We start from the raw sequence: 26681 nt of genomic DNA, 5'->3' as shown, positions 1-26681 counted from the left end.
AACTGGCTCGTACAGACGAGACAGATAATTGGATTTACATTTATTTAGCCTGAAAATTTTAAGCGGTTACTGATGGAAGAGCCCGTACGAAATGGGTCGTGGCTTAAGGGTGTGGGAAAGCTGTATTTTTGAAACTGGTATTGATTTAAGGATGGAATGCTTGGTATGTAAAGTTGTTGATTGATAACGTAGCACCCAGAAGTTTCTGGAAAATGGGCTAACAAAATCATAAAATCTTAAGTATCAATAATCAGTACTCAAATGTAGCAACTAATTTGGGACAGACGGAGTATATGATTTATCGTGATTAATGTCATGCATGTTACTATTATATGCTGTAGGTGATATTGAAATACTTGGCATTCATCACTAACAGGCTAAAAGTGTATATATGATTCATTGTGATTAACATCATGTATGTCATAATTATATGCTGCCAGTGATATTGAAATACTTGGTATTGTTTCGAATATCTGTAGCATTGCGTTTACTCTTCAGAGCTCTAAATCTGCATTATTTAAAATTTTATTTTTTAATATTTTCTAAAAAAGTATTTTATTTTAATTAAAAAAAAAGAAAAAAATCTGCAGTACCTAAAACCAAATTCCTATTAGAAATACCTTTTCTCTTTTTATTAATCTCTTAATTTCATATTTAATAGGTACAATAAAACATGGGCTCTAAATTACCCTTAAATTAGAACAGGTAACTCTAATAAGTGCAATTAAAAATAGCGTATACATATAAGCAAGCAGGAATTAAAATAAGAATCGCTGACGGTTATATATAAAAAAACAAAATGGGTTATCCTTGAAATTTCATGCTTTCTTTCTAAATAAAAATATTTTTATTAAAAAGAAACGCATAATTTCTGTCTATTACAGATTAATCGTTTTTAAATTTTGAATATAACAAGACAATTATTTGTCTCGGGTACCCATCTGCTCATTGTTAACGTCGCAAAGCGTAGCGGAATAGTAGCGCCATCTTGCGGTCAGTAGAAATTTCCCAAAGGCCACCGAAAACACAAAAGAATATTTTCACAGTTGCAGCCCTTGTGTATTACTGATGAGTATAAGTTGGCCTTGATATTATGTTTAACAATTTTGGAGCCTTTACACTCAGTAGTTCAAAATACAGAGGTTAGGGGTGTTTTAATTTTAACCACCTTGTATTTGTATTCTAAACTTCTCGGTTAAACATAGAAGACGCACAGGAATAAATAGAAAGGGTTAGTTCATTCCTTTGTTCGACTCCTCGCTGACGCGAGCCTAAAGGGGGAACTTAACCGGCAGTCATGGACCATATAAGAGATAGACCAAGGCCAACTTATACTCAAGGCCTGCCAGACTGAACGAAATTCCGGTTCCCAGTTTTCAGTGGCTTTCGCGAAATTCATCACTAGGTGGCGCTCGCATTCTGCTACACATTGCTATAGGTTCTCTATTTGTAATGTGGCTCGTTATTGACAAAAAGTGTATTTTATTAAAACGTGCCGCTGTAACTAATAGTAACGTAGAATGGTATATTGTTGCGTGCTATACGGCAAAGTTTTCTTCCTTTAAAAAAAAAAAAAAATTACGATTGTATTTAAATAATTATTCGCAACATATAACTGTTGGAAGCATTTCCATCTGTTCCATGCAATACAGATTTAATAAAAACACATAATACAAAATTTCTTAAACAAAAGCAATCATCACGTACAATTTTAAAGCTTTAAAATTCTTTTCAAATGTTTCTTTCGCTCAGCTTTTGAATATAAACAAACTTCTTAATATGTGTGTGTACGTGTGTTCAGCTTCATGTTGTTTTCGTCTTCCTGAAATAAAAATATCATAATATTTTTTTATCATTCTGGAGATAATCTCTGTTTTCTGCATAAATGATATTTTAACCTTTCATATATATATATATAATTTATTTCCTAAACCGTATTGATTAATTGATTATATTATCTCCTAAGTTTAATTAAAGTAGAATTATTTTAAAAGTGTGCATCCATACTGGTAAGTTATATTTTGAAAGATGTTTTGAAGTAATTTGAAAGCAAAATGTTAATAATGTTTTAACGGGGACTGGAGTTAAATCATCACGAAGAATAATATTACAATTGCAAAAGTAAAAATTAAAACATGTAATTATTGTCATTGATCGGAAATTAGTTGACTTTTCAAGGGGAACAAACCAACTCCCGTTCAATGATCAATAATTGATAGAAATACGTAAATATGAAAGTGTTTCGTCTTTACTCGAGTTATAAATTAAAGCCAAACCGGCAATTCTAGTCAGGCCAAATATTTCCGCGAATAGTTGTTACTCAAAGAACTGATTCTCATGAAGCATTTTAGTCAATTCAATTTGGAGTAAAAATCAATTACTGTAGAGAAATCTTGTAAAACTCGAGTAATCGTCCCCGACACTATCATCTTTATGTATTTGAGTACTATATTATTTGTAGAAATTAAACATTGGAAATTGTCATTATGAAATCGAAATCAAAGTAAAGTTGAAATAAACATAGAAGATTATAAAAAAGATAAATAATGCAAACTTTGCAAAAACAAATCAAAGAGAACATAAAAATAATATAAAAATAAAATAGAAAATAATATAAATAAGATCAGTGAATGTACATGAAGATATAAAGGCCAGAAAGGTATTAAGTAACTTACATTCTTTCTAGTGGGGGGAGTTGGCAGTGTGTTCTCTTCGTGTCTGACTCAGAAGTGTAGGGTGTCCGAAAATTCTTAGCGGCAGTAGGGGCTTTGAATTATATCAGTCGGCAAGACTTGGGTGAAGAAATTTATGGTAGTGGGTGGGACTTGGAATTCTTGAGGGATGTATTTTGTGGAGTTCTTATCTGAGAGAGACCGTCTGTTAAGATTTTTTTAAAAATACTAGTGAATGGAAATTAATTAATTTCTGGCTAATTGTCGTGTCGCAATGATTAAGAATTTAAGAAAGGAAAAAGGCATTTTCGCTATCCAAGAGCTAGTAGACAGTCTAAAGGCAGGAAATAGGCCCATTTTTTTAGTAACAGTATAGTAACAGTATATGTCTGAAGACAATTAGCTTTTTACAATATATACAATTACACTATATACAAATCTTTCAACTGACAGTCATCCAACTTATACCGCCTTCTCAGGTTTAGGAATAAATTATCATATCCCTATCAGTTAAATGATTTAGAGTGAGTATTTAACGCCTGCTCTTTTAAGGCAATGGTTGATAAATTGAAAGGGAATTAGATTATTTTTGAGAATTTTGATAAGGATCAAAATTTCGCGTTGTAAATCTATTGTATCTGTGCATATAGTTTTAATTCGTTGTATTTGATTAATTATAGTATTGTTAATTACTTTTTTGGATATGTTGGAGTTCCAATTTATTAATTTGTTAGTATTGAAATTGAAGTTTCTTGTTTTGTCAAAAAGTAAAATTTTTTTGTAGTTAATGATTTGAAGATCTAGAAAGTCTATGCTATTTTGTGAATTATTAGTTTTATTAAGTTTAAGACAATTCGGATAAATGTCGGAGTTTTCAATTTTACCAAAATTATTAATTGTAATAAGGTCATCAATAAATCTGTAGGTGTGTTTGTAGCAATTTAACTCTTGTGGTTGTAGATTTTTTTGGAAGTTAAATTCTTTATTTATATATATATATATAATATATATATATAATATATATATATATATATATATAATATATATATATATATATATTAATTTAATGCAATTAAAATTTAAGAATGCATCCACGTATATATTTTATAAGAAATGCTAATTGCGTTAGCTTTTTTACGAAATTTATTACTTTTTAGCTCCCATATTCGTTATCTTTGATCCAGAAACATTTGAATGCTGTCTGCACTAGCTTCAAAATTTTAAAGTGCATATCTCATTTTAATTAGTGTGATGCTGCACATAAATTTCTGTGTACCTAGTAGAGTGTTTTGTGGTTGCACTTGAGTAATAGAGATTCATGTCGAATCCATACATATATATGTAATTAATAGATGCAATACTTTTTGTTTTAGGGAATATGGTTTTATTTTTTAAAATATGCTGTTAATGATATTAGTATAAGTTGGCCTTGGATAGACTAACCCAGTGGGCGGGGCGGGCGTCACCGACATTTCGGCAAGAAAGTGTAGGGACGATCAGGTTTACTTTAACACTGAAATCTATGGCGTTTGTATCACATAACGCCTTTTAGTTGTTAAATGTGATACGTTGTATAGTGATGAGAATATAAAAGCCACAGTATTTTCCAAATAGGATTTAATATATCTCATTAAAGCACTTTTTATTGCATTTCGCGCATATTTTTCACGCGTAATTCTTGTATAAACATCTTTACTTTGGTAAAACGGTAAAAACTCTAGGCACAAAATTTATGAACTTAATTTTGCGTACAAATAACGTAAAATTAATAATTGATAGTACGTGATTGATAGTACGTGATGCTTTGAAATAAATAATGTAAAATTAAACAAGATCTGATAACTTTTTTTTTTTTTTAATTTAATGATCATTTTCAGGCAGTGATTTTTAAAACTATAATAACATAACAATACAATCATTTATTTGATTATATCATCATTAACTTATTAACATTAAAGTGGAATATTTATTTTAGTAATGTATAAAATTTGGAGCATAAAATTTTCTGAGTGTAATGAAAGGGAAAAAAAATAAAGGTAAAATAAAATCTAGGAGCATTCGGATTTTATATTACGCCCAAAAGGAACCTTTTTTTAACGTTTTGTGTGTTACCTATATTTATTGAATATCATGTTCTTCGCCCGTAAACCACATGCATTTGAAAACAGCATATCTTTAGAATTTCCGCAGTGGAGATAAAATTGTTATTTTTCGTACAGTGCTCGCTCTGAACTCGATGAGTCTGTTAATTAAAAATTCATTAAAGTTTTACAAAATAAGAAATAGATTAAAACAAATTCGAAATTCGGCCGTGAAGATGCCCATATTCTGGTGGAGGATTACATTATTCAAAATTTGATGGCTCTAGATACTGTCGTTTTTGTCACAGTGCGAGAAACATACATGTATTCACGCAGATTTTTCATTATTTAATTTCTTTAAATATAATACAGGGCGATAACATTTGGTAACAACAATTTGCAAAGAGACACGGACATTTATAGTGAAACGGCGCAAATTGCCGCTTCGAGCTAATAAATTAAATTGACAGTAAATAAAAAAAATCTAATACAGAACTAAAATAAATTAAAAAAATAATCACTATAAAATACAAGCAAAATTTATTATTACGGTTAAATACAATTTTTATATTAGAATTAAATGTATAAAAAAATTAAGGAGTCAAAAGTGTTTATCACAATGATGTATTATGAAATATAATGGAATTAAAATTCCTTTACAGAAATTGTGCTATAATATTCGTCTATAATTTTTAAAAAGCAGCACAAATTGGAATTTTAAACAAAACTTTCAAAAATTCGTTTTTAAATATTTTAGTATTTTTTACTTATTTATACCAATAAAAGCATAAAAATTGCAAGAGAAAATTGCTTGTTTGAAATTTTCTATTAGTTCAGATTAAAAATATTATTTTCTAAAAGTAGTAGTTTCAAATTTCCTTACAGCATAGGAAAAGCTAAAAAAGTATCCAGCTCTGAAAGCATGCAGTAGCTTTATAATTATTTGGAAAGTTAATTATGCTTGATAAATATGTTAAATTTTTAAAAATCGATCTCAATTTCAAAAATAAACATACATGTATTCATGCAGATTTATGTAGAAACTCTAATTTGTGAAATGAGGCACTACAACCAGCTTTTTCTTGACACATACACGCTGCAATAGGCAACCACTGTTAAATTTCTGCAAGTCGTCCCTACTCCTCCGGATGTGATCAAGGTGACAGCCGGGAACGCCTCAGACGAGGGAGAAAACCCATTTGGGTTAGTCTATTTCTTATAAGGTCCATGCCGGCAGTAATCTGACGTCACTGGACCTTTCTTATAAGGTCCATGGATGCAGCTGTTCTGATTCCCGCGTTTAAAACTAGATCCATTCAGTTGCGAGACGATTTTTTAGAGGTTACATATCTCAAATTAATTTTAATCATATATATTTGTTTCCTAATAATGTAAGTATTTAAAATAATTTATATATATATAATTTTAGTCAGTTTTTATTTTAAATTCTATATTGTAAATTATCGTTTATATAATATGGCTTTTTGCGCTGAAGTAACGTGCCGTAGCACTTATAAAAGTACGAAAGGATGAGATATTTTATTTCATGGGACCAAAGGACCCAATGAGAATTTGCTTTTGACGAAAGAATGGATACACAAATGTCAAAGACGAGATTCTATTAACGTGAATAGTGGAAAAATCTGCAGCGAACATTTTCTATGCAGATATGAAAAATCGCTTGTTTAGATAGCCAGAAAAAGAAACTGTTGAAACGGAATGCTGTGCCGAAAGTAAATTATGATGACAAAAATAAATTTAAATTGGCGATGACAATATTAAATCAAATGTTAATGATTTTGAAATAAAATTCACACGTGAGAATGTAGGTATTCCTGAATGCCCTAAGCTTAAGGATAAACAAGTATGCATTCATAATTTGAAGAACAAAATAATATCCTTAGATAATATCCAAAAACAAAATAATATCCTTATCTGTAGTAAATTAAAAGTATTGAAAAATAGAGAAAAGAAAAATTTTAGAATGTTTGTTCAGCGACAAAGAAGGTGGACGACATCTAGAAAGAAATTCGTATCAGAAATTAAAATCTCAAAGAGCGAGATTTCGGGGGGGGGGGGGAAGCACAAATCCGAGAATTCGGAAAAACGTCTAAAGCCTATTTTTATAAAGACGCAGATTAATGCATTGCTGAAAAAGAAGGAAAAAATCACGTGGACTAGTGAAGATATTTCACGTTGCATTGTCATAAGAGCTCTGTCATCTTAAAGCTATGAATTTTGAAAAGAAAAAAATTGGAATTCCTTTAGCTAGTATTAGCAAGTTAAAGAAATGGTGCGCTAAATTTTAGTGTAGTCCTAGAATTCAAAGTCATGTTCTTACTGTAAAGAAGGAAAGAGGCGAATATTTGAATTCTGTATAAAAAATATGCCTTCTCAGTTTCGACGAAATGCATATAGATTGAAAGCTCTACTGTGACTCTAAACTGGACCAAGTTTTCAGTTCTTTTCAAAATGTGCAGTTTGTTTTAATCAGAGGTCTCATTTCACACTCTGGCACAAATTACTGAGAAACTACGTTTTAGATAAAGGATATCTAGGATCGTATCTTTTCTTCTTTACATCTAAGAGTTTTAATTAGTAGTTAAACATTTTACCAAAGGCCCTTAGTAATCATAATGAAATAAGAGGTGTATTGTTAGATACACCACACCCGAAGGCTTAATCGAAGTCATGAGATAAACTCAGTAAATAGTAATTTTTAAATGCAATTAAATGGCATGTCATTAGCAGTGGTCGGTGCAAAATAAGTTCTAAGTTTCATAAAATTGCTGAATAAAGCGTAAAATAAAACAGTAGAAGTTCAAAAAGGCGAATTTGAAGAGATAATAATGTGCTTATTCTTCAGAAACACAATTCGGGTGCAGTCATGGACCTTATAAGAAATAGACTAACCCAAACGGGTTTTCTCCCTCGTCTGAGGCGTTTCCGGCTGTCACCATGATCACATCCGAAGGAGTAGGGACGACTTGCAGAAATTTAACAGTTGAACAATATTTTGACTCTAATATTTTTGTTTATATTTTTCTAACTGCAGCTTCTGAGTAATATTGCACAAGCTTCAAGCAGATGTAATCGTTTTCTTTATAGGTTTTTTATTCATTATCTATTCATATTATTATTATCTATGTTTTGTAAAAGTTTATGTTTCAGAGAATGGCAACATACTCTGATGTTGTTCTTTTTTAGAGAGTTAAGTGTAACTTTTGTTTTCATCATTTGAGAGTATGAATAAAAGAACTATTTAATTATTGTACAGTCTTAAATAACTAAAGAGATATAGATAGTTATTTTCGAGTAATAAATAGTTCTTGAGGTAACAAATTTGGTGAGAATTTTTGAACATTTGGCGTCCGCTGACTGCACTGTTATCTGTAAGTAGAATTCTTTCGTTTATTTATAATGGATGTTTTGAAGTGCAAACGATCTCAATATAGGAGATTGTTTACAAAATCTTTAAATGATTTTGAGAAGAATGAAAATGATTTATCTTTAGACGGAAAAATTTCGAAACTTAAATTAGTTGAGGACAAAGCAAAACCTATGATTGAAATAAAACAGACTTATAGAGAAGAATTGATTGAAATTGAAAAAGATGAAACTGTGATAAATAACGAGTTTGATGAGTCGGAATGCTATATTGATAAGTGGAGAATAGTAGAAAGCAAATTAGTTTCGCTTCTAGCTGAAAAGGAAAACAGTTCTGTTGTTAATGAAAGCTTAACTCAAAATTCGTTATCCTAAGCTTAAACTTCCGATTTTTGATGGGAATATTAAAAGCTGGTTAGGATTTTGGGGCCAGTATAAAAAGATCGATAATGATCCCAATTTAGATGATCATGATAAATTTGCATATTTATTGCAGTCTATGGAAAAAGGGTCATCTGCTGAAGAGTTAATCAAAAGATCTCCGCCCGGTGGCGAAAGTTATAGTAAAGCTTTAGAACAACTACAATCGCGCTTTGGGAAAGAAGACCTTCTTATAGAAGTCTATGTTAGAGATCTACTTTCGTTAGTATTATTAAAAAACTCTCAGCAGAAAGTTTCATTGCAAAAACTCTATGATAACTTAGAATCAAAACTAAGAGCGTTAGAAGTTCTGGGTGTTGCTAGAGATAAATATGCGGCGATGTTATATCCTCTAGTCGAATCGTCATTGCCGGATGATACATTGAGAGCATGGCAAAGATTCCGAGTTATTAATCGCAGTCAGAGAGAATCTGAAAGTAGTGAGCAAAAAGAGAAAAATGCGTCAACACATCGCATGGATTTAGATTGTTTGCTTTCATTTTTGCTCGATGAAATTGAAGGTGAAGAGAGAGTATGTATAGCTACTCAGTGCTTTACTAAATATCAGACACCTAAGCCTGGGAATGCTAAACACTTTGGTTTCAAAAACCGTGGAGAATTTTCCAAAACACCTTCTGCTTCTACTATAATAGCAACATCTGAACAAAATTCAACTGGATGTATTTTTTGTGCTGGAAATCATGCATCTGGTGATTGCGTTAAAGCAAGAAAGATGACGTCTGAGGAAAGGCAAAAAGCAGTTCTAAATAGTCGCAGTTGCTTTTTATGTTTAGACAGAAAACATGTAATAGCTAAATGTAAAAAACGAACATCGTGTGTGATTTGTGGGAAGAAACACCACACACTTTTATGTAGAAATATCCAAGCTGAATCAAAATCTCCAGTTCCTGTTAGCACGAATAAGGATGAAAATACGGATGCAGTACCTGAACGAGATGAAACCTTCGCCAATTTGGCGAGAACAACAAATGTGATTTTGCAAACTTTAACAGCTACATTGAAAGGGCGAGATAGAAAGCGCCAGGCCCGTGCTATTATCGATTCAGCTTCACAGAGATCTTATATTTTACAAAGCACTGCAGATGAAATGAAATTTGAGAGTACATCTAAAGAAAGATTGAGCCATTCATTATTTGGCGGGTCATGTACTGATGTCATAAACAACGATGTTTTTACAGTGTTCTTGTCTAAAACGGATGGAACTTATCATTGTAATTTCAAAGCTCCTAGCCAAGAGAGCTTAAAGAGAACAATATATCCGTATGCGACGATAGTAATGGACCAATAGAAATACTTATTGGCGCTGACATTGCAGGCAAGTTGATGACCGGAGGATTTAAATTGCTTACTTCAGGCCTTGCTGCTATAGAAACAAAACTTGGTTGGACTCTTTTCGGGAAAAATGGTATGCGTGAGATCTCGGACAATTCCGCACTGCTCGTCACATCCATGTTGAATAAGGAAATATTGATATCCGATCAATGGTCTCTAGATTCACTTGGAATTCTAGATCCATCAGAGAAGAAAAGTAAACTGGAACTTCAAGAAGAAGCAAGAGATCATTTCTTGTCTACTGTAAAGGTGAACGAAGAGGGGCGTTTACAAGTCAGCTTGCCATGGCTTGATAACCATCTACCGTTAAAAGATAACTATGACTTAGCTGTAAAGAGCTTCTACAGTAAAACAACTAAAAGCTGAGAAACATATGGAGAAGTTTTTAGTGAATGGGAACAAGACAGCATCATAGAAGAAGTACCAAAAAGCGAAATTGATGTAACATGCCATTATCTACCACATTGACACGTAGTAAAAGAAAACAGTACTATACGAATCAGGCCAGTGTTTGATGCCTCGGCCAAACAAAAAGGATCCCCTAGTCTCAATGATTGTCTAGAAAAAGGTCAGAACCTTATCGAACTGATTCCTTCAATTCTTCATAAATTCCGAATGAACAGAATAGGAGTTTCTGCAGATATACGAAAAGCATTCTTACAAATAAGTCTCAACCCTAAGGATAAAGACTATCTAAGATTCGTATGGTATAGAACTGATGAAAAACTGAAGTATTACAGGCATTGTAGGGTAGTATTTGGAGTTACAAGCAGCCCTTTCTTGCTAGTTTCTGTAATTCACCATCTTCTAGAATCCACTTTGAAACAATTAAATGGAAACCCAAAGCATAAAGTGGATATTATTGAGCAATTGAAGAAGAGCTTTTATGTAGATAATTGTTTATCGAGTGTGAAAAATGATTTAGAATTGCAACAATTCATACAAGTTGCTTCAGATACTTTAGCTACAAGAAAGTTAGAATTACGTGGTTAGGAACATTACCACAAATGTATTAGGAATGATTTGGGAACGATGTGGAGATTACCTTTGCCTTAATATTACTAACATCACCTACAGTCTACCCGAAATTTTGTCTAAAAGAGAGATTTTAGCTACTACACTCAAAATATTCAACCCTTTAGGAATAGCTTGCCCCGTAACTCTTGTGCCGAAACTTTTACTTCAGCACCTATGGGAAGTTAAGTTATCTTGGGACCAAGAAGTTGATTCAAATTCAAAATCAAATTTTGTAAATGGTTGAATGATTTGCAGTGTCTGGAAAGAATGAGAATACCAAGATGGTTAAAATTTGATCATAAAAATGAAAATATCTCACTTCATTTCTTCAGTGATGCGAGTAAACTTGCATATTCAGTTGTGGCCTTTGTTCGAGTACAAACAAGAGATTCGGTTCAAGTTCATTTGGTGCGAGCTAAAGCGAGAGTTGCACCCAGCGGAAGGAAAAAGCACCTGAATTTCAGGCTGATGATATTTGTTTTTGGACAGATTCGTCTACTTTGCTAGCTTGGATACAGAGAAATGAAGTATGGGATGTATTTGTTCACAACAGAATTAAAGAAATAAAGCAACTGACTTCTATTGAATCCTGGAGGCACGTACCAGGATCACTGAATCCTGCTGATTTGCCCAGTAGAGGATGCTCTGCTTCTTATTTAATTAAATCCAGATGGTGGGAAGGACCTAAATGGCTATATTTATCACTTGAAAAATGGCCAAAAGAATATTTTAGTGCTGATGAAGAAGAAATAGCTCTTGAGAAAAAGAAAAGGATTATTTCGTCCTTAATAAATCTTAATGCTAGTGAAATAGTTGCTACTAGATTCTCAAATTATCGTAAGACAATCAGACTGGTAGCATGGATGTGTCGTTTTGTTTACAACTGTAAACATCAAAACAAGAAAAAGGATGAACTTACTGTATCTGAGTTAAATGAAGCAGAGAATATCTTGATTCGTTTAATACAAAATGAGTCCTTTAATGGAATAGAAGATAAACGGATTTTAAGTCTTAATCCATTCATTGATTGTGGGATCATCAGAACTAAAACAGCAATATTTCAAAGAGAAGATACATCTGAGTTCAGAACTCCTGCTATTTTGTCAAGTGATCATCCTCTTATAAAAAGTTTAATAAAGGAAGAACATAAGTTGAAAGGACATGTTGGAGTTTCTCACGTCCTAAATTCCTTAAGAGAAATATTTTGGATATTATCTGGAAGAAGAGTTGTGTCATCCGTTTTGAAAACTTGTATAACCTGTAAGCGTTATTCAAACAAAAATAATAATATGTTAATCCACCAGCGCCACCACTTCCTAGAGATCGGGTACAGGATGCCTCAGTATTTCAAATAACTGGCATAGATTATGCTGGACCTATATTTCTAAGAGACTACAAGAAGGCATGGATTTGCCTATTCACTTGCGCAGTGTACCGTTGTGTTCATTTGGAACTGGTTACATCCTTAACGACAGATGCATTTCTACAAGTGTTTCATCGTTTTTCTGCTAGGCGTGGGAAGCCATGCATAATTTATACTGATAATGGAACAAATTTTGTTGGAGCATGCAATGCACTTGCTTCAATCGATTTCAATGAAACTGAACTAAAAGGATCTAATGAACGTATTATTTGGAAGTTCATTCCCCCAGGCGCTCCATGGTGGGGTGGCTGGTGGGAACGCCTTATAGGAATGATGAAAAGAATATTAAGAAAAGTTCTTGAGAGAGCCTGCCTTAGTTATGAGGAAATGTGTACGGTTTTATGTAACTGTGAAGCTATCCTAAATGATAGACCTTTAACAGTTGTATCGGCTGATTCAAGTCTCACTTCCATAACATTTGGAAATTCTTTACGAGAAATACAAAATAATTCAGTGCCAATTGTGAAACATGACTTCAATTCTAACTTTTATAAACGTAGATTGCGTTATATCCAAAATGTTAACCAGGTTTTCAAGAAAAGATTTCGCCAGGAATATCTGGGAACTTTGACAACAAAGCAAAAATTCGCTAGAAGTTGTATATTCAAAGAAGGAGACATTGTCTTAATTGGAAGCGATGACAAAAGGAGATTAAATTGGCCTCTTGGTAAAATCATACAATTATTTCCAGGTACCGACCGTGAAAGTCGACGAGCCAGAATTAAAGTGCAAAATGGAGAAGTCATAAGAGCTGTACAAAATCTTTATCCTTTGGAATTATCGACTGCCGAGGAACTTCCATCGAAATTCAGCGGAAGTGAACGATGCGAAAATATTTCGGTAGAGCAAACTTCAATTGATGATGTACCTGTAGAAACAAATAGAATAATCCATACCCATTTAAAATCGCCCACGATAACCAAATCAGGAATGTCAATTAGAGTTCCTCATCGATTGGACTTGTGAGAACAATGTTTAGTTTTTTATTATTTTGCAATACTCAATCCCGAATTTCATATTCCAAGGTGGGAGGATCAACAATATTTTGACTCTAATATTTTTGTTTATATTTTTCTAACTGCAGATTCTGAGTAATATTGCACAAGCTTCAAGCAGATGTAATCGTTTTCTTTATAGGTTTTTTTTTATTCATTATCTATTCATATTATTATTATTATCTATGTTTTGTAAAAGTTTATGTTTCAGAGAATGGCAACATACTATTATGTTGTTCTTTTTTAGAGAGTTAAGTGTAACTTTTGTTTTCATCATTTGAAAGTATGAATAAAAGAGCTATTTATAATTGTAGAGTCTTAAATAACTAAAGAGATATATATAGTTATTTTCGAGTAATAAATACTTCTTGAGGTAACAAATTTGGTGAGAATTTTTGAACAAGAGTGGTTGACTATTGCAGCATGTATAATTGTCAAGAAAAAGCTTGTTGTAGCGCCTCATTTCATAAATTAGAATTTCTACATATTTTTATTTTTGAAATTGAGATTGATTTTTTAAAAATTTAGCATATTTATCAAGCATAATTAACGTTCCAAATAATTATTAAGCTATTGCATGTTTTCAGGACTGGATAATTTTTTAGCTTTTCCTATGCTGTAAGGAAATTTGTAACTACTTCTTTTAGAAAATAATATTTTAAATCTGAACTAATAAAAAATTTCAAACAAGCAATTTTCTCTTGCAATTTTTATGCTTTTTATTGGTGCAAATAAGTAAAAAATACTCAAACATTTAAAAACGAATTTTTGAAAGTTTTGTTTAAAATTCTAAATTGTGCTGCTTTTTTAAAATTATAGATGAGTGTTATAGCACAATTTCTATAACGGAATTTTATTTCAATTATATTTCATAATACATCATAGTGATAAACACTTTTGACTCCTTAAAAATTTTTATACATTTAATTCTAATATTAAAATTGTATTTAACCGTAATAATTAATTCTGCTTGTATTTTATAGCGATTACTTTTTTAAATTTGTTTTTAGTTCTGCATCAGATTTTTTTTTTTTTTTATTGTTAATTTAATTTATTAGCCCAAATGAGCGGTAGCCTAGAAAGGCTGTTAGTTTCGAAGCGGCATTTTGCACTTTTTTACTGTAAATGTCCGTGTCTCCTTGAAAATTGTTGTTACCAATTATTATCGCCCTGTATTATATTTAAAGAAATTAAATAGTAAAGATTCTGCATGAATACATGTATGTTTCTCGCACTGTGACAAAAACGATAGTATCTAGAGCCATCAAATTTTGAATAATGTAATCCTCCACCCGAACATGGGCATGTGGACGTTTGAATTTTGAATTTGTTTTAATCTATTTCATATTTTGTAAAACCTTAAGGAATTTTTGATTAACAAACTCAACGAGTTCAGAGCGAGCACTTCACGGAAAATAACAGTTTTGTCTCCAGTGCAGAACTTCTAAAGATATGCTGTTGTCAAATGTATGCGGTTTACAGGCGAAGAACATGGTATTCAATAAATAAAGGTACCACACAAAACGTTAAAAAAAAGGTATCTTTTGGGCGTAATATAAAATCTGAGTGCTTCTAGATTTTATTTTACCTTCGCCCCCTCCCTTCGTTACACTCAGAAAATTTATGCTCCGAATTTTATAAATTACTAAAATAAATAATCCACTTTAATGTTAATAATTTAATGATGATATAATCAAATAAATAATCGTTTTATAATGTTATTATAGTTTTGAAAACCACTGCTTGAAAATGGTCATTAAATTTTAAAAAAAAAATTATCAGATCTTGTTTAATTTTACCTTATTTACTTCAAAGCATCACGTATTATCAATCGTATTTAATTTTACGTTATTTGTACGCAAAATTAAGTTCATAAATTTTGTGCTTAGCGTTTTCAACCGTTTTACGAAAGTAAAAATGTTTGTACAAGAATTACGCGTGAAAAAAATGCGCGAAATGTAGTATACAGCGTTTTAATGAGATATATTAAATCCTATTTGGAAAAACTGTGACTTTTATAATCTCATCACTATACAACGTATCACATTTAACAACTAAAAAGCGTAATGTGATACAAGTGCCATAGGTTTCAGTGTTAAAGTAAACCAGATCGTCCCTACACTTTCTTGCCGACATGTCGGTGACGCGCGCCCCGCCCACTGGGTTACTCTATCTCTTATAAGGTTCATGGGTGCAGGAAGTTAATTAATCATGCAAGAAAATTTATTTCTTTAAAGTTGCAGAGTAAACACCACGTAATGCGAGATGGCCAGTAGCGAGTGAAGGAGTCATATGACCGCGAACTAAAATTTTTCACTGTACGCGAACCCTCAGGGTGCTCACTTTTGTGAGTACGGTTGTGGCAATCCCGAGGTACCCTAGCCCTTCAGGGGATCATCGTCTTGGTGAGACGGGTGTCACGATCCTGGAGCCCCAGTGATCTATCCTCTTTTCCGTCTCCTCTCCTCTTTGCTGGAACTTTTTCCCTTCTCTTCTCCCTCGTGGTTTCTCTCTGCGGAGTTTGGGGCTCGTCACGAGAGACTGGAACAGCACTTGCCTCTAGTCTTCGAGTGGCGAGAAAACGGCCCACGTGTTTGCCGTGCGTGGAGACCCGTGTCGCTGGAAAGGAGGGTCGTGGTAGTTGAGGGGCGAGGTACTGTCCCCAACACACTACTTTGGCCTCTGCTTCAGCTAAACGGGAGGCACCTTAGTCGTCCTCACGGGTGTCAATCGGCTGGTCACTAGTCCTTGTGTCAGTGGCTTGGGGTCAAGCTCTCGGGAGTACCTGCTTTCGGGAAAGCCGACTGTGGGGCTTCAGTTTGCGTATAGGTCCGGCTATCCCTAACACAGGAATCTGTGTTCCCTTGTAGGGCTCCGTGGTGGACTTTCCTTCCTCATGTCTTAAACTTGAGAAAAAAGTGTACCAAAGTTTTAAATATTCTAAAAGTCTTGGCGAACACCTCCTGGGGTGCAGAGCGTTGCTCCATGCTTCGCATTTACAGAGCTCTAATTCGCTCTAGACTGGACTATGGCTCAGTTGTTTACGGATCCGCCCGGTCATCAGTATTGTTAAAACTGGATCCTGTTCATCATCAAGCTCTACGGATCTGTTCAGGAGCTTTCAGGACTTCTCCTGTCCAGAGCCTGTATGTTGACTGTAATGAACCATCACTTTATCTGAGGCGTGAACAATTGTCCCTATTGCAATATTTTAATATTCTATCACAACCTGAACATCCCAATAAGCTGTGCTTACTTGATGATGTGTGTAACGCTTTATTTGAAACACATCCATCTTGTGTTCCTACATTTCTTTTAAGAGTTCGCCCTGTCATTCAGGAACTTTCCCTCTCTGATATGCACCCCCAAGCAGTACAGAATTTTGAAATCCCACCTTGGGAAAATGCACAGATTCAGCTTCTTGATGTTTTTAAGTATCATGTGAAGGCAAGCACTAACGAGATTATTTACAGACAACTCTTCGCTGAGCACAGGAACAAATATAGCAGTTATCTTCCAGTTTATACAGATGGATCCAAGTCAAAAGATCATGTGGGGATGGCATTTGTAATTAAAGACAACATGGAGGGCAGACGCTTGCACAATGCTTTCTCTGTCTTAACATCCAAACTAACTGCGATATATTATAGTCTTTTATACATCTCAAGGCTCTGATACAAAAAGTTTATAATTTATACAGATTCGTATAGTGCTCTTAAATCAATAGAAGCTTTTTCTAATACTCAAAATCCAGTAATAGTGGATATTCTCAAAATACATATAAACTTAATAAATCGTGGATATGAAATCCTGTACTGCTGGGTTCCCGGGCATGTGGTAATAAAAGGGAATGAGCTGGCAGATATCACAGCAAAATGTGCTGTTGAACTGTCCAGTTGTCTCATCCCTTTTGCAGACATCTGTTGTGTTGTGAAACAAATGATCCGAAAAAAATGACAGCAACTTTGGGATGTTCAGCTTCAAAATAAATTAAGACATGTAAAACCTAGAATTGAGCACTGGGAATTAACCAAAAATCGTAAGGAGGAAGTTCTTTTGACTCGCCTCAGAATTGGTCACACAAGAGTGACACATAGCTACCTTTTAAAAGCTGAAAATGAGCCTGTTTGTTTTAACTGTAATGTTTGTTTATCTGTTCGTCATATTTTAATTGAGTGTCCATGTTTTAATAGGCTTCGCCAGAAAAATTTTAATAGCTGTGACTTGCCTCTCGACCGTTTAATCGGAAGAGAGGTCAATTGTGGTTTGTTTTATTATTTGAAAGAGACTGGCTTTTATTACCAAATTTAATTTGTTTTGAAGACTGTGTCTTGAATTTTAATATGTGCTTTTAATTTGTTTTTATATGACTCCATCCTCTGGATTTGGTACATTTGTCTACTTGTTTATTTATTGAATTTTAAATCATCAATTGTAATCATCCCATCTCGTGTTTGGCGCGCTATAATCATCTTTGGTTTTTGCGCCATAATCTCTCACTCACTCACTCACTCACTGTACGCGAATTCTTTGCTATAAACAATATAAAATAAATAAATTCTTGGTTAAATAGAAATAATAAGTGAGTAATATAGCGATAAAGGATTTGTTTCAGAAGATGGAATTGTTTTAAATTTTGATATTACTAAAGAGGTTTTAAATGGAGATTCAGAAGACATCAAATTGTGTCATAAACTAAAACCGAATTATTGTATGGTCAAGGGAAATGAGAGGCAAAATGTCGTTCCAGTTCTTGAAAAACATTATTTTCAAGCACTTCCGCAAAAGGTATCCTCCACCTCACAGAAAATCGAAAAGCATCTGTCTTCTATGAGTTAATTGATAATATCTTCGGTATTACGAATAGTACCAACAAGAATAATAAGTACTTAACAACTAATTTTGTTAAGTACTTGTTAGAATTATTCTTATTGTATCCTTTGTAACTAATTATTGATTCGATTTTGTGCTAGATTAGCATTCTAGATAAAATATTATACTATAAAACATCAAAATAATTGGCATAAAAAGACCTGCCTCCTTTACTCACACTTTTGAAAAATTTAATAACTGTTTTAGGTACTGTGAGTAAAGCTATTTTGTCAAAATTAAGGTAACAATCTTACAAACATTTATTTAATTGCAATATAGATGTAAGTATAAATTACAAAATTATTTTTAAAATATCTCTTATTATATTGAATCGGAAGAAAAATATGGTAATGTAAAATTTACAATTACACAAAAAATCAAACGTAGATTAGCAGAAATTTTGCCACATATGTTTAAAACTATGCCAATTTAAATTTGTTTTTCGAGTAAATTTAAATAGCTGCTATTATAGTTATCTTAGAAGCAGTATAAAAATTCTCTCACGCAGATAAAAATTCTCTCATGCAGATAAAAAAATGATTAATAACAAAAACTTGCAAATAAAAATTTAAAAAAAAAAAAAAAAAAAAAAACTTCGGAACTTTATGTTAAAAGAGTAGTGCCTTTTAGCTATTATTTTTTAATTGAGTAAGTATTATTAAATTTTTTAATGGTTCAGTGTAATATGCATACACCACTAACATTGTATTTTCCAAATTACAGCTCATTTTAAAGGCTGATCCAAAAACGCTAATTTCTAAGCTGTGAATTGCATCTCCGCGCCATGGACCTTATAAGAGATAGACTAACCGGCGGAGCGCATCACCGACATGTCCGCAAGGAAGAGTAGGGACGATCTGGTTTACTTTAACACTGAAACCTATAGTGTTTGTATCACATAACTGTTTCTAATGATTAAATGTAATACGTTGTATAGTAATGAGATTATGAAAGTCACAATTTTTTCAAATAGGATTTAATAAACTGCATTTCGCGCATTTTTTTCACGCGTAATTCTTACACAAACATCTTTACTTTGATAAAACGGTAAAAACTAAGCACAAAATTTATCCTCTTAATTTTGCTTAAAAATTAAGTAAAATTAAATAAGATTGATAGTACATGATATTTTGAAATAAATAAGGTAAAATTAAAGAAGATCTGATAATATTCTTTTTAATTTAATGATTAACTATAATAACAGTAAAAAACGGTTATTTATTTGATTATATCATCATTAAATTATTAACATTAAAGTGGAATATTTATTTTAGTAATTTATAAAATTCGGAGCGTAAAATTTTCTAAGTGTAATGAAGGGGGGGAGGAGGTAAAATAAAATCTAGAAGCATTCAGATTTTATATTACGCCCAAAAGGAATTTTTAACGTTTTGTGTGTTTCCTATATTTATTGAATATCATGTTCTTCGCCCGTAAACCACATACATTTAAAAATAGCATATCTTTAGAATTTCCGCACTGGAGATAAAACTGTTATTTTCCGTACACTGCTCTCTCTGAACTCATTGAGTTTGTTAATCAACAATTCGTTAAAGTTTTACAAAATATGAAATAGATTAAAACAAATTCGAAATTTGGCCGTCCAGATCGCCACGTTTGGGTGGAGAATTACATTATTCAAAATTTGATGGCTCTAGATACCGTGGTTTTTGTCACAGTGCGAGAAACATACACGTACTCATGCAGATTCTTCATTATTTAATTTCTTTAATATAATACGGGGCGATAATATTTGGCAACAACAATTTGCAAGGAGACACGGACATTTATAGTGAAACAGCCCAAAATGTCGTTTCGAGCTAATAAATTAAATTAACTGTAAGTAAAAAAAATCTCACGCAGAACTAAAAATAAATTTTAAAAAATAATCACTGTAAAATACAAGTAAAATTAATTATCACGGTTAAATACAATTTTAATATTTGAATTAAATGTATAAAAATTAAGGAGTCAAAATTGTTTATCACTATTATGTATTAGAAATATAATTGAAATAAAATTCCTTTATAGAAATTGTGCTATAATACTCATCTATAATTTTAAAAAATCAGCACAATTTAGTATTTAAAAAAAAACTTTCAAAACTCATTTTTAAATATTTTACTTATTTACACCACTAAAAAGCATGAAAATTGCTTGTTTGAAATTTTCTATTAGTTCAGATTAAAAATATTATTTTCTAAAAGAAGTAGTTACAAATTTCCTTACAGCATAGGAAAAGCTAAAAAAAAATCCAGCCCTGAAAGCATGCAATAGCTCTATAACTATTTGGAACGCTAATTATGTTTGATAAATATGCTAAATTTTTAAAAATCAATCTCAGTTTCAAAAATAAAAATATGGAGAAATTCTAAGTTGTGAGATGAGGCGCTACCACCTCCTTTTTCTTAACAATAATTTTCTTAACGCTCCAACAGGCAACCACTGTTACATTTCTGCTAGTCGTCCCTACTCTTTCGGATGTGATCAAGGTTACAGTCGGGAACGCGTCATATGGTTGAGGAAACCCATTTGGGTTAGTCTATTTCCTACAAGGTCCATGCTCCGCGCTTAGTGTCATCACTTTCTTCTTCAGGGGGAAAAGCTGCATGAGTTAAATCTTCTCTGCTAATTCCTAGAAGATGCAGGCCACTAACCATGCGTGCTTTCTTTTGTTCAGTGGCCTTTATTTACTTTATCAACTACTGCGTAACTCCTTAACGCGTTAGGAGATTCGCAATTCTGAATATTCTTTATAGAAATCTCGAGAAGCATCGGGAAAATATGGGTTTTAAAATGTAGAAGGGAGATATTTATTACTAAAGTGGTTGCTACTTAACAAGTTCCATACTGCTTATTTTATTTTGCTTTAAAAGGTTAGATGTATTTTCCTCTCCTTGAAAAAGTAAATAAATAAGACACATGAAGAGGCATCAAAAAGTAAATATGCAACGCTCCCGCCACACAACATAATTTCGCTCCAATAATAAAGTAACATTACTTCACAACTTATTTATATTATCAACGACTTCATTTTAATGATTATTCAAATAGCATAGGATTGAAAAAAACAAAATTGCATACACACGGTAGAGGCTTGGCTCTCCAAGTGGAAGATCCTCATCAACGTGGAAAAAGCAACAGCTATTATGTTTACAAAGAAGACCAACTTCAAGAAAAACCTAAAGTTATATGGCACTGATATCCCTGGGCCAAACAAGTCCCTTATCTTGGGGTGATCCTCAATAACTCACTTACATGGTCCCCGCACATTACATCTATTATCCAGAAGTTTCAAATTCGTAAAGCCAAACTATAACCCTTAATTGCTCGAAACAGTATACAGTACAAAGTCCAGAATCCGGACTCGTCGGGACTTCGGAGATTCCGGATTAAGGGTTTTTCCAGATTATAAATCATCAATTTGAATGTGGTAAGATGGCATGCAGAAATTATACAATTAAACATATGAAACTGTAATTTATGAAATAAAGATCAATTATGATCTAAAAAGTATAAAAAAAAAAATAAAAAAAGCTCAATATTTATTTTTTAAATTTGTTAAACATTTCTTTCAATGTAAGTTAGTTAAGTTGCTTCGTTTTTTGTGCTAAATGCACATGTGTAAACATTAACATTGGACGTCTGGATTACAGAGTTTGTACTGTACTATCTATTGACACCAAGTTACTTATTTACAAGTCCATTCTATGTCTCCTTTTGTTATGCAAGTCCAGTTTGGGTATATACCAAGAAAACTAATAGGAAAAAATTGCAAGTCTCCTAAAATACTGTTCTACGACAAATTGTAAATGCTGAATGGTATGTAAGGAATAATAGAATATATGAAGAGTTAGGCATTGAGTTACTGCGCACTCATTATTATAACTTAGCCAAAAAATTTCATGAAAGGCGGCAAAATATTGATAATCCCAGTATTAAAATCTGTGATTACAACTATAACAGTTTGGAAAATATAGATAGGCCTATGGCCCAACTAAATGTATGGATCATGTAATATGCAACTCTAATAATTTGACATATGTGTTTATTTATGTATTTATTTTCATTCCTGTTATCTGCTTACTTCGAATTTTCTGTCTGCATTCTCACTTTTGTGTATGTTATAGGTACATGTATATAATTATTCCAAGTTCATATCTTAGTATTAGATGGTTTGCATTTGATAATTCTTAATGGATTCAATTTGCCTATGTTTGCACTACCTCATTCTTGTCACAGTCACTAGTTCCTCGACTTTTCTGCTCGCACTAATTTAGACAGCAACTGTATTGGTATTAATAACAAGTATTCCTATCTGACCTTAACAAAATTATTTAGAAAAAAATAACCTATTCGATTTATATTTCTATTATTCTATACTACCTTTCGAAATGATCAAACTGCTCTACAAGGGATAGAGCCTTGGCTCAGGCACCCTGGTGTCTCACACCGTTCTACAGAGAGAGAGAGCGGATTGAAAAAAGAAGTTTGAGTAATAAAATCTGACATGCCGCATCAGTTCTCATCATATCTGTCGGAGGTAGGGCTTCCATAAGAGGGTGTGATGCATTCCATCATTTTTTATCTCCTCTTCAAACATCTCCTCCTCTTCATCTAAATGGAAGGCTTTGAATCAGATATGCTATTTTGTAATTTTCCTGATCGTGCCTGCTGCTTAGATTATTACCTAAAATGTAAATATTGAGAGAACTGAAATATTACATAATAATGTTTATTAACATCAAGAAACTATTTCTGTGAATTTACGTGGCGAAGCCAGTATACAGATTCTAGTTCAGATAATTTTAGGAATTGTTTGGATGCTGTTAAGGAATTTTGTTTGACTGAAGACACAGAAATTTCTAAATAAGGTAAGTGGATATTTCTTTTGTGTAGTGCTAAGATGAATTTCTCTTTTTACGTTATTTCGTTGTTTGATTTAATATGTTGTTTACTGATATTATATATTTTTTGTTTGGCTATACTGTAGAATTGTCTGCTCCTTTGACTTTTTAAGTGAAAATAGATCAATGTGTACATGAACAAAGTCAAGTGAGTGCACAATGCCAAGTTTGTGCAATTCTTTTGGCATTAGCAGCGATTTTTGGCGCAAAAATCTCTTTTACATAAAGCCAAAATAACAAGTCAAGGAATTGCACAAACTCGGTGTCCATGTACCGCTAAAAATCGCAAGTTTTCGCCAAGAGCCACCTGTAAATATATTTTCACCTTATTTTTGTATGCAAATAGTTAATTTTTTTTTAACAAAATTAAAGTTAAGGATGTTAACTAATAAACATAGTCCTTGGTATATAAATTTAATGCTTTCATTTTTTGATAAATTTCTTATATAAATTGCTGCAAAACTATGCTTATTTATATTACATTTCTACACATGCAATTTTATTTAGATTTGTCTATTTAAATTTTGAACTGAAAACGTAACTTTCTTAAATTATTATGCTGCATCGGAATGCATAATAATTTAAGATGCATCGGAATTATGCAATTATGCAATTAATGCAATGAAAGTGCATCGGAATTTTCGAAAAGGAATATATAATTATACTTAGAAAGCAATTCGAACAAAGAAATATTATGCCTATATTTAATATTCACAATATATAGACCATCGAATTTCAATAAAGGTTCAAAACATTGATTGGGACATGCTGTGTCTCTCATAGTAGTCGAGTTTTAAAAAAACGTGTGCTAAAGTATTATGTCATTGATGCTTTTTGCGAAATACACAGCATGCAGATTCTAGTCAAAGAAATGGAAAATATTTACTTATATTACATAAGTGCAGTGTGCTTTCAGCACTAACCTTTTTAATAGCATCTGAAAAAAGGGGCGCTGTCATTTAAAAAAAAAAAAAGTAATCAAAAGACTAATCTCATTAAATGAGAATATGAGTCATGTTCATAAGTATTCATAACTATATTGCACTTAAAAAGTTATGATGATAAATAGCCCTAAGTTTCCTAAATAAATGAGATTATTATTATTATTATTTTAAATCTTAGAAAATTAATATACATCTGAGACTGGAAACTAAATGCTATTTTCTGATTTTACTTATCTATAGCAAGGAGGTTAGGACTAGTCCAAGTGAAGCCAAAAAAAAAAAAAGGGGGGGGGAAGAATGCTCTTAGTAGTCGTGGCTTAGAAAGATTGACGTGCTCTGACCACACCCAATTTTATTCCCGGTAGTCGTAAAGAATCACAGATTCTTCACGCCCTCTCTCCTTTATTTTTCTCGCCATTTCATTTTATTTCTACATTATATAATTGCTATAATTTCTACATTATATAATTGCAATAATTTCTACAGTATGTAATTGCATCATGTAATTAATGAATGCTAGCATTAAAAGTATTGTGAACACGAAACAGTAACTATGTACTGAAACTATAATTTTATTATACTTTACTTATTCTAAGCATATATAATTCTCAAATTTGTCATGTCGTAAATATTACTTATATTTCGAAAAAACTTAATTTGAATAAACAATGATGTAAATTTTACGTTGTTATTTTAAAACTCACACAACATAGTCTAAAAATCAAATCCATTTGTTATATATTTACCTGAGCACAAAATAAAATGTAGTTAAACTCGTGTACTTTACACAAAGAAAATACTCAGACCCTTTCTTAAAGGCCATTCAAACACACATGTCGATTATTCTACTTTTTTATACACGTTCTAAAACATTCTTTTACATGGACATGAATGTAGACATTATTTCGCTGTAACAATTCAGTGCCTTTCGTATCTACGCATACAAAATCGAAATACACACTGAGATCTTGAAACCAGCTGGCGTTTATACCCATGGACCGTATAAGAAATGGACTAACCCAATTGCGTTTTCTCCCTTGTCTGGCGCGTTCCCGGCTGTCACCTTGATTACATCCGAGGGAGTTGGTACGACTCCCAGAAATTAGCAATGGTTGGCTATTGCAGTGCGTTAAATTGTTACGAAAAAGCTGGTGGTAGTGCCTCATTTCACAAGTAAGAATTTTTAAATATTTTTATTTTTGACACTGAGATTGCTTTTTAAATACTTAGCATGTTTTTCAAGCATAATTAACGTTCTAAATAATTATAAAGCTGTTGCATGCTTTCAGGCTTGTATACATTTTTAGCTTTTCCTATGATGTAAGCGAATTTGTAACTTCTTCTTTTAGAAAATAATATTTTTAATCTGAACTAACAGAAAAATTCAACCAAGTAATTTTCTCTTACAATTACTAAAACTGTAACTAATACTAAACTATAGCTAAATACTAAAATGCCTAAAAATGAATTTTTGAAAGTTTTTCTTTAAAATTTATAATTTTTTGCTGCTTTTTTAAATTATAGGTAAATTTTAATTCCTAGCATTATAACTAATTAAAAATAAGAATATTTAAGAACGAAAAGTATACATCTTATATAGCTGGTTTTGTTGTTAAAAGCTTAGCTTATAAAGTAAAATGTAATATCTGTTTCTCAACTTTAGTTTCAACAGAACCATATGATGCTTTGCTGGGTTTCAAATATTATAAATCTGGATGTAAAGGTTTGACTTCTCCTTCCAGTGACGTTCGAATGATCTGCAAAAATGCAGAAATAATTTTTAGGCAGTCTGAAAAGGAGTTTAAATTGAATAAAAAAAATATTATAAATTTCATGACTCTAATAAAAGTCTTAAAAAGGCGTAGGAGCATATATATTTCCTTCTCTTCAAGACCATATTTATGATGAAGAGCCAGATAAAAACCACCTGATTAAATTAATTAAAGCAGTGATATTTCAATGTTTAAAAATCAGAATTCATAATGCAGTTGCATGTTACAATCAATCTGAACAGAGAGAAAATATTCGAAGCAGATTTACTAAATTAATTTCATTTAAGCATCAATAAACCATATTATCTGTTTCTCTTCCTCTCTCTCTCTCTAAATATATATATATAGGTGTGTGTATTTACATTAATAGATAAATAGATATAATCTTGTTTTCACAAATATTTGAAATAAAAAGTGAAGTAAGCGAATTTTTCAATGCAACAAATATCCTAAATTGTTTACTTTCATACATATGTATTAATGGATGCATAGTCATTCTGCTTAAAGTATTTACAGTATATAAAATTACAAGGTTACTTTAGGCGCATTAATAAAATTTAAGATTGGACATATAATATATTGTATTTTATAGTAATTATTTTTGTTAATTTATTTCTAGTTCCGCATAAGATTTTTTTATTTACTGCGAATTTTTTAAAAAATTTTTCATTACACTCAGAAAAGTTTATGCTCCGAATTTTATGAGTTATTAATATTGTCATAAATGATCATCTTTTAATACCATAATAATTTTGAAAACAGAAAAAATAAATAAAACAATCCTTGGTTTCTATAAACATTTGAAATGCTAAATACTTGCTACTACTGCCTGAAAAAT

At 32.0% G+C, this 26681-nt stretch overlaps 1 long non-coding RNA gene across 1 annotated transcript; it reads right to left on the bottom strand.

Moving 5' to 3' along the window:
* Positions 1-615: 615 nt before the first annotated feature.
* Positions 616-25105, bottom strand: LOC146994459 (uncharacterized). The gene is made up of 3 exons (XR_015043770.1): positions 24818-25105; positions 22607-22910; positions 616-1822 (listed from the first exon to the last, which is right to left on the bottom strand). It is a non-coding gene; the product is annotated as an uncharacterized LOC146994459 (long non-coding RNA).
* Between the last annotated feature and the right edge of the window lie 1576 nt (positions 25106-26681).

This window comes from Stegodyphus dumicola, chromosome 11, assembly GCF_044657685.1.
Source record: "Stegodyphus dumicola isolate Sdum_Otavi_A_Nest chromosome 11, ASM4465768v1".
Lineage (NCBI taxonomy): Eukaryota > Metazoa > Arthropoda > Arachnida > Araneae > Eresidae > Stegodyphus > Stegodyphus dumicola.
This window is presented reverse-complemented; position numbering and strand designations above follow the sequence as displayed.